Source organism: Nymphalis io, chromosome 2, assembly GCF_905147045.1.
Source record: "Nymphalis io chromosome 2, ilAglIoxx1.1, whole genome shotgun sequence".
NCBI lineage: Eukaryota > Metazoa > Arthropoda > Insecta > Lepidoptera > Nymphalidae > Nymphalis > Nymphalis io.
The window spans coordinates 4,316,393-4,326,805 of NC_065889.1; the positions used below are offsets into that span (position 1 = coordinate 4,316,393).

The 10,413-nt window shown below is 34.0% G+C and overlaps 1 non-coding gene across 1 annotated transcript; it reads right to left on the reverse strand.

Moving 5' to 3' along the window:
• Positions 1-4,436: 4,436 nt before the first annotated feature.
• Positions 4,437-4,510, reverse strand: Trnat-agu (transfer RNA threonine (anticodon AGU)). The gene has a single exon. It is a non-coding gene; the product is annotated as a tRNA-Thr (tRNA).
• Between the last annotated feature and the right edge of the window lie 5,903 nt (positions 4,511-10,413).

Sequence of the window (10,413 nt, forward strand, 5' to 3'; positions counted from 1 at the left end):
AGGCCACCTGATGATAAGTGGTCATCGCCGCCCATAGACGTTGGCGGTGTAAGATATATTAACCATTCCTTACATCGCTAATGTGCCACCAACCTTGAGATCTAAGATGTTATGTTCCTGGTGCCTGTTACACAAGCTCACTCTTCAAACCGGAACACCACAATATTGAATTTTGCTGTTTGGTGGTAGAATATCTGTCGAGTGGGTGGTACCTACCCAGACGGGCTTGCACAAAGCCCTACCACTAAGTTACCAAGGTATCAAAATTGTAATATATATATATATATATATATATATATCCTGTATATCCACAACTTTTTTTTAAATGTATAGGCTAGCGCTTGACTGTTATCCCACCCGATGGAAAGTGAGATACATTCTAAGATGGAGCGTGCTTGCATAGAAGATGCCTATTGACTCTAGACTTGAAGGTACCCATATTGTAGGTGGTGGGGAAAATGGAGGTCGGGAGGGTATTCCAGACCTTGGCGGTGCGTATCAGAAACGAGGAAGCAAATATTTTCGTACGTGTCTTAAACACGTCAACTACGTACGGGTGAAGATCTTTTCTTTTCTGTGTATAATGTATGTATTAACATTAAAATGTATTAACTGTACAAACATTTCTGCTGCTGTTGATTATAAATTAATAAAAAAAAAAAAATGTAGCTAAGAATAACAGAGCGACGTATTTTCCATTTGTATTTTAAGATTTGTTATTTGTATAAGAAACACAATTAACACAGACGGTACAGGTTTGTAATTATTGTGCATGATGAATTAATAAAACAAATTGCACAAAAAGACACGTAAAAAGCTTGTACTGATTCCAACATACGACCTTCGGTTAATATCTACATATACTTTAGGGCGGATTTCCCTATAGGCCGAGCAGGCCTGAGCCTAGAGCGGTAAAATTTAGGGGGTGGTAAAGCAAATTTTTCTCTAATAGTTGCGTCATATGTAAAACCACATCAATGTTTAAAAACTAAAATAGGTGTCCATAGCATTTTTCTAAAGAAATTACTCACCTGAATGAAGATTATAATTATTAAAAAAGAGCCACCGGAGTATGAAATGTTTTATCCAATCAAAGCGCTAGATCCTTTAATCAGGTATCAGCTTAAAATTTGTGTATGTTGTAACTATTTTGACGCGCTTCGCATGCTTATTAATTATTTTATTTGTACGTGAAGCGTAATGAAAACAACGTGTCGGCTTGTATATAAACAACCTTTACAACACATCCATTTATAATTATTTATATTCCTACTAGTATGATAAGATAACTGATAACAGAATAAAATTAGCCACTTGAAATTCAAACCGCCGTATAAAATCTTATATTGAAGTGGCTCATGTATTTAATAATTATTTTACTAAAATCATTCTCAAAATCCAGATTATTACAGGTTCTCTAAATTGTTTATCAGCTAACGCTTTAACTTTATTAAGAAAAAGGGTTCAAGAGTGCAATTTGCAGTTTAACTTTCAATACAATTACATATGTTTTGTAGTGTGTATCCTGTGGCATTCGCCAACAAATCTATATAAGACCGTATTAAACAGATTTTGGAACATAAAGTTTGTTTCATTTGATCAAAACCTCACATATCTACCTTCCTGCCTGCCTGGCTGTCGGTGCGCTTGCACCGGCTGGCCACGATATAAGAAGTTGATAGCAATCTAAATATGTGGGAAATGATTCTCTCATTAAATAATATCGTATTGACAAAAAATACTTCAAATATATGAGTCAGATATAAAAAGGTAAGGTGTTCAGAATGGTAAACAAAAATATTAAAAATGAAAATTTTCCCAAAATGAATTCGTAAAAAAGAATTTGTTTATGTATCAGATATCCATCCATGGCACTAAAAGCATTTATACGGAGCCTGGGAAGAGTCGCAGATGAAATGGGTGTGTACTGTGATTTCACTAAGGCATTCGATTGTGTTGACCACGGTATACTGCTTATTAAGTTAGGTTAATGTGGTGTTAAAGGTTTGGTTAAAATAAGACGTAGTGCGTAAAGGTTTAGTTACTTACTACTATAAGGTTAGTTTTCTACTAGTGGTAGTAGAAACCTAACCTTATAGAGACCTAAATAAAATGTGGGCACTACGGGCCGTAGGGCGTCGTCGATCGAAATGTATGGTTATTGAAATTTTTTACTAATAAGAATACAATAGATAAATATAGAGTAAAGTAAATAAAATCATAAAGCTCTTCTACAAAAAAAAAATGTTTTATAATATATATATATATATATATATATATATATATATATATATATATATATATATATATATATATATATTATAGAAGAATTTATTATATTTAAGTGATATTTTGTAAGAAGCACAGATAGACCAGTGGTTAGAACGCGTGAATCTTAACTGATGAGCGTGGGTTCAAACCCTTGTAAGCATCACTGGATTTTCATGTGCTTAATTTGTGTTTATAATTCATCTCGTGCTTGACGGTGAAGGAAAATTGAGGAAACCTGCATGTGTCTAATTGCACTGAAATTCTGCCACATGTGTATTCCACCAATCCAAATCGAAGCGTGGTGGAATAAGCTCCAAGCCTTCTCCGCATAAACGAAAGGAGGCCTTAGCCCAGCAGTGAAACATTCACAGGCTCGTACTTTTATTTAATATACGTGGCACGGGGGTCGGCATAAGGGAGCATCGTATTGTTTACACCTAAGACTTCGGTACGTTGTACGTATCTACATTAAAATTGTAATAAAAATATACTTCAATTAAACTCCTTACAAATATTTACTCAAGTTATAATTAAAAACATACCTAATTATAATTATAATAATGTATTACGCGTCGAGGTCAGAAATGATCATTATAAGTATACATTGCTTGGTGAAATTACACGCACATGAATCACCGATGTAGAGTGTTAGGAAATATTTAACGTAACAAATGGATACAGACAAATGCATAGATTGGAATATAAACCATTTGCGTTATCAGAATTCATAATCATAACCACTTTCACACATATCAGTAAAATTTAACAAGAGATACTTATCAAAGTAAGTTTTAACTATGGATTTAAAAGCGCAACATATTTTACAGTGTTTGTGCGTGTAATTATTGCAATAACTAGGTTTTTTTGCTTCTAATACGTTCATATGCATGCATATTTTTTAAACTATAACAAAGGCGGCGTTTTCTATTAGGTATAGGTAAGTCTGTAAGTGTAATATTTGTAGAGATGCCTATCAGATCTCATAGGTATTACTTTTCTAATTTCAAGTTACTTATTTTTAAAACTAAAAATGAATATGGTAGTTGATAACCGATAAAAGGACTTATTGGGGTAAACGTACGAGGCTGGCGCGTCGGAAGAACAAAGCGCACTGCATCCCCGTCTCACGTCTGGCTGTTGACCCACGCTTAATTCAGTTCAACGCGCACCTGTCTGAAACCATTTAATACAGAACTAATCATATCACAACTTAGTTTGGTTATTAAAATTTTACTCAATACTTGAATATACATAGTGCTTACTAAATTTTATTAATAGGTCCTTGAATAAGTTCTCGCTGTTTCCTAAGAGATGGCATTACCAGTTCTACGTACCTACATGTATTTACAGATGATAACACATTTGCGTATATATTCGCTCACCATAGGGTAAAAAACATTTTTTTGTTTGGTTGTAAACATGTCTAGTTTTGCGCTTAATAAAGTGTATTTGCGAGGAATTTTACTGCACTATTTTTTCAAAAGAAATCTGCCGCTGAAGCACACAAAATTCCTGTTGAGACAATGGTCCGTCGGAAACGACATGCAGAGACTGGATTTGACGCTTCAAAAATAATGATTTTGAACTTGAGGATAAAGAATAGTTTGTTGCATAAAAAAAGTTTGAAGACGAAGAATTGAAGGAATTGCTTGATCAAGACCCATGTCAAGCACTAGCTGAACTTGGACAATCATTACACGTAGATGAGTCATCAGTTTCGAGAGGTTTGAAAGCGTTAGGAATGCGTTAGGAATGGTCCAGAAGCGGGCGAAGCCGCTGGCGAACCGGTAGTTAAATTTAAAAAAGAATGCCTTCTTGAATTAACCTGTTAACCGGGGAATTCCCTTTTTAATTGTCAGTACGTCACACCCGGAGGTTGTAATTTCATATTATTATTTTTTATTTGTGCTTAAAACAAATGGAAAAACTGAAATATATTTTTTCGTTTATTTATATACAAAGCACCAAGGATTTCACAAAAAGATGGAAACATCAAATAAAAAATTATAAAGATTACAATAAATATATACTTTTTACTTAGATATATAATAAAATAAAATAAAGAAACAATTACAGAACAATAAACAAAAACACACAAATAAAATATTGAGTTTAAGCAATTAAAATATATATGTAAAAATTCAATTTGCTTGTGACATATTTGAAGGCCCCGGCGAGATTCGAACTCACGATCTCCTGTTTACTAGACAGGCGCTTTAACCAACTAAGCCACGGCGCCTACAACTTTTGTGGCGAAATACACCTATAAGTAATACGGGATGAAATATTGTTTTATTTAAATGTTTTTAATTATTTACTCTAAATATTATTGAAACTTGTTATATTAAAAAAGAATCAAATGCAAACTAATGAGTGCTATAAAAATAATTGGTTTTCATTTATAAATAGTGTGATAGTTATGGCATCTAATGGCTTCACTTGCGTGGAACTACCACTCTTCTAATACGATTGCAACTGTAAGTAAATTGGTCATTACATGCTATATTAAATCACGTACATATAGTGACTTTTTTTTACCCAGGAAAAATGCATTACCCGTTTCAGTGTCAGGTATGTGGGGCTCGCCGATGTCCAAGGCGCCGAGGGCGCCCAGAACATCGGAATACCCACTAAAAAACCAGCGGTACCCTTTCCGTCTTATCGAGATCGCTTTCGCATGCTACCGTGATGACATATAGTGACCCTGCCTCATATTTAGAAGAAAAATTATGACGATTTCTGATAATTTTTACATTTCCTTTCCATTTCTCCCAAACTAAACTAACGTCTCTACACGAAAAACGTATTGAACAAAAAAAGTATATATAAGTAGTCTTTTTATTACTAGTAATATCTGTAGGGAACAGCGCGCAAAAATCAAAGCAAAAACATATTTATAAAAATCTTAGTTTTAACCTTAAAAATAAAAGTTACTGGTATTTTGAAATCTGGATGTCATATTTGTTATTAGCGCACCGAAATCGAAATTTTTATTTATACCAAACCTCACATTGTTCAGGGGTACGGGCTAAACGGTAGTTTTTCCTGTTTAGCTGACAAGTCCAGTTCCAGATCTATAGGCTACTAGGCATAAGGACTATGTAACTAGGTTTACCGATTATTATAATACATATATACCTAGTTATAGTATTGTTATATATAAAATATATATATATAACAATAAGTGTGAATTAACGCAATATATTCGATTTTAAAAATGTTCAATTTTGCCGTTTGCTTGAAGGGTCTAAGACGGGGTCTTATGGTTCAAAGAAAAAAACTAGGCGAGATTTTAGTGTATTCGTTTAATTTGTTATAATCTATAACTAAGTATTTATAAAATCATTTGCACGGACTCACGCACCGCACAGCTAAAACAAAGCTGAAATCTGAAACATAGGTTTATTTTTTGTATCATTATCTTAATTTAAAAACGTTTGTTTATTATATTATTCATTAAATCAATTATATAATATATTTTTATTTATTTCTTCACAAAATGTTTACAAATAACATCTAAATAACGTGAAGACTGGTGCTTGCAATAGAAAAACTGTTCTGCAAGACACCAGGCGTCCAATCCCCGTTTAGATGAACAAAAAAAAAGTAAATGTATAGAAGTGAGAAGTAAGAAGTTTGTGTTTTTAACAATTGGAAAAAATAAATGTACGTGTGTGTGTGATAAATTTAATTTTAATTTAAGGATGTGAATTTATATTTGTGTCATTTCATTCCAAAAGATACTTAAAGATGAAATTCGTAATGGTTAGCGATAATTTTTAGGAATGCAGTAAATATAAAATGAAATATTTACTCCCGTGTTAGCGTTGATGTCACGTTATAAAAGGAAAACAAGAAGCGATATGTAGTGATGGCTTGTAAGCCCCCTGCTGGCTAGTCGCCAAATTGACGATTCTCTATTGAACATGGGGACGCCGTTGTGGCGCCAAGGAACTTCTAAATTAATACAAGCTTTGAAGCTACCATGGTATATATACTATTTATTTATTTACGCGTGTTATTATAAATGCGAGAATAACTTTGTCTGTCTGCCTGTTACGCTTTTACAGCGTCGCAAGCTGGAACGTCAAAAAAGGACACATACTACTTTTTTTATGTTTAGACATAATTATATGATATATGTGTTAGCACCTGGCCGCTTCACCCCAATACGCAGACAGAGCCGCGGGCGAAAACCAGTATGCTTAATATGATTACCAGTATGATTAATTAATAGTGATAACATATAAAAAAAACTTAAAAATATATTTAAGTATATATATTTTTATGATTTTGTATTATAACTAGCAGAAACTATAAAAATCAAGCTACAATGGCTGAAGTTCTCAGTGTATAATTTATCGCTACATATATACTAGTAATCAAACCTGGCTTCGCACGGGTAAAATAAGGGTCTACATAAAATATTTATAACGTAAAACACAGTATCGCCTTTAGGGCGACTCGCGTGGCGGCTCGGGGCGTCGGCGCCTGAAAGACTGTCGTATCTACTTTACTTGACCATTAAATTTGAATACCTACTAATATATAGTGTAACATAAAAAAGATCAAAACAAAGAACTAATGCCACATTTTTCTGTAATACAAGATATAACGTTAACGGGCAATTTTAAATCTGATATATCATCATAATCTATATATAACATCGAACACATGTATGGCCATTTCTATAAATATTTGTCACGAGCTGGAAGCTAGTTGCAGTGACGACCACTGCGCTACCGTAAGTGTCTGCCAGTCCATATCTCAGTGCAAAAAAAGCACGTCAGCTCGTTTTAACACGACGAAAGGATAAGACTTTGGCATTTGTAATTTTAGTAGAAATTAAAAAATAAAACATTTTTATGAGTAACAGTACAGTAACAGCCTGTAAATGTCCCACTGGGCCTTCTCTCCCTTTTTGAGGAGAACGTTTGGAGTTTGCGAGTTGGTGGAATACACATGTGGCTGAATTTCAATGAAATTCGACATATGCAGGTTTCCTCACGATGTTTTCCGTCACCGTCAAGCACGAGATGAATTATAATAACAAAATAAGCACATGAAAATTCTGTGGTGCTTGCCGAATTGGACGAAAGTCTTCAACCAATGCGTCTTACCTGCCATGATATGCAGTGCCGAAACGTACACTAATTGCGGGACTAGTCCATAATTCAAAGTCACCCAGCATGCTATGGAGCGAGCTGTGCTCGGAGTATCTTTAAAGGATAATATATCTTTAAAGGATAAATGATAAGTTGTGTAACTATTGTAACGAAAACTCACTCGAACTTAAATATAAAGAAATGTTGCATTATTTCTTTTACACGAAAGTCAAATCCAATAACTTTTAATTATAAACTGAATAATGACAATATTACCCGAGTAACTGAGGTAGACAGCAAATTAACCTTTAAATTCCATATAGATTATATAGTTGCCAAGGCATTTCGAATGCTTGGCTTTATACTCAGGGTTAGTAAAGATTTTAAAAATGACACAACCTTTGTCCTTTTATATTGTTTTGTCCGTTCGTTGCTGGAATATGGTTCTGTCCACCATCCAGTCTGGAATCCACAATATAAAACTTATATTACTATATATACTATTATATATTATATTACTATATATATATGACGGCGGAGGGCCATCACCACAGTTATAGTTCATGGTTTTCTTATGTGGGCGTCTATCGGTGGGTGACGAAGGATCAAGAAAACATACTTGTACAATCAACCACAGTATAATGACTCAGTAACACAGTTTAAGTAGGTGACCGGAATGCGCGATGGTTCTGTGACCGCACGCGCCGAACGCTCGGAGAGTAGTCCTGTCCGACGTTCCCCTCTGGCGCATGCTTACACAAACTCCATCGAGTGCCGCTACGTGGCGCTGGCGTTCCGGAAACGATTCCATAACGTAGTCTCGAACGTATACCACTAGATGGCGTTGACCGAAATAATTCACCCGGTTGCGACATACATATATATATTACAATAGAAAAAATTCAACATACGTTTGTTAAATATCTTAATTCTAAATGTTTCACTCTGAATCGAAATCCACCTAAAATGATTTCCTTACTAGATCGTCGTACAATGCGAGATCAAAGTTTTTTATTTAAACTAATTCATAACTCGAATGATAGTCCATATCTTTTAAGCAAAATTCACTTTAAATGTAAAAAAGTGAACACACGCAATGGTGCTTTATTCTTCTTACCCGCCACTCGAACCAATTATGCTCAAAATGAATTTATATATCGCTCTTGTAAGAGCTACAATAGGAAGTTTATTTACTTGGACATGTTTTCTTGTACGCTCAATACATTTAAAAAAAGAGTGTGTGCATTTGTCAACTTAGTCAATATTTTTATTTTATCTATTTATTTTTTATTATATATGTTATATATATATTATTGTTTTGCTGTTTGTTAACTGTTTGAATCTTCATAGTTATTATTTATAATTTACAAAATTGCTTGTTTACTGTCATACATGAATTCGTTTTAAGTGGAAACATGATTGGAGTGTGAAGGAGTTAATTGTTGTATAATGTATGTGGTGTATACTGTATGTTTTCCAATTATAATAAAATTAAAATAAAATAAAATAAGATCAGAAATGAGATTATCCGGAAAAGAACCGGAGTCACCGACATAGCTTGCAAAATTAGCAGGCTGAAGTGGCAGTGGGCTGGTTTCGTATGTCGAAGGACTGATGGCCGTTGGAGCAGACGAGTCCTAGAGTGGAGACCGCGGATCGGCAAACGCAGCGTTTGGCGCCAGCCAGGTGGACCGATGACCTTGAGAAGGTGGCGGGTACCGACTGGATGCGGAAGGCGGGGGACCGGCAGCTTTGGCGCACCTTGGGAGAGGCCAAGTTCAGCAGTGGACTACGAAAGGCTGTTGATTGATTGATTGATTGACATGACGATCTGTTTTAATACAAATGAAAAAAAAATTGAAACATAATATTAGTAGATTAGACGAACTTTGAGGTATTCAATTATAATTAAATTATAAAGCAAATACATTAAAAAAACAATCGATGTGTGAATTGTAACATAGAAATTTCATGGATAAAACCTCAAGTCTGCGAAATCTGCGGGCAACAGCTTGTTTATAAAATTATTATAACTAGCTGTTGCCCGCGGCTTCGGTGGCGCTAAAGTATAAGTAAACGATAAATGATTGCTTGGAAGTTTGTGTTACATTATAATTTAGTAATGTACATTAATTACTAGTCATGTTAATAGAATAAAGCGGCTGTACAGTGTACATATCGCTAAAAGTTTTCACAGTGCAAATTCCGTTAAAAGAACATCTAATGTTAAAAAATGTTTTGCTAAATATAAGTACTTAAGCCGCTTAATAAAGTATTAGTAAAATAAAACTACGTTTTTGAAAGGGTTTTAATAAGGTGTCTTAGTTTTGTATATCAAACACGTGCAAGTCTCAGTGTCCAGAATATAAATAAATAAAGAGTGGAATATAATTGTCATGTGTGGTTCGGACGCTTCGTCACTGAATGGCGTTGGATGTTGAATCGAGCCTTTCTGAATCGCGCTGGGTAGATTTTTATTATTTTGTTATCTGCGAAGATCTTAAGGAGGTTTTCGTACGGCGATGACGGATGGGCACGGAATGATATACGGGGAACGTGCAAGCTGATTGCTTGAAATATTTTTAAAAAAGGAGTTGTTGTAATTTTCTTTTGTAATTAAAAAATTGTTGATTGTATATAAAATAAATGTTTTATTTGCTCAAATAGTAATTGACTTTAACAAAATAGTAATAAATTGAGTATTGAGGAATAGGTGTTTTATTCAAATAAATGCAGTGTTGATATTTAGTTTTACCTAAAACGAGTCTTGTTAGCTAATATCGGATACGTCTATCGTGTTGATTTTCTGTGTTCTAGAACACAACAAAAGATAGCGAGAAGAACCGTCAAGAAACTCAGTAATTACTCTTTGTTACAAATGAAAAATACGGATAAATAACTAATACGAATTCCATATGTAAACTTTCTTAATTTCGAAGGTATTAAAATTCAAACATTCTTCTCCGTCGTAACAGTTTTATTATTTTAATATAACTCAATATTATCCACAGTGGTAATACAATTTGTTTTACAACTC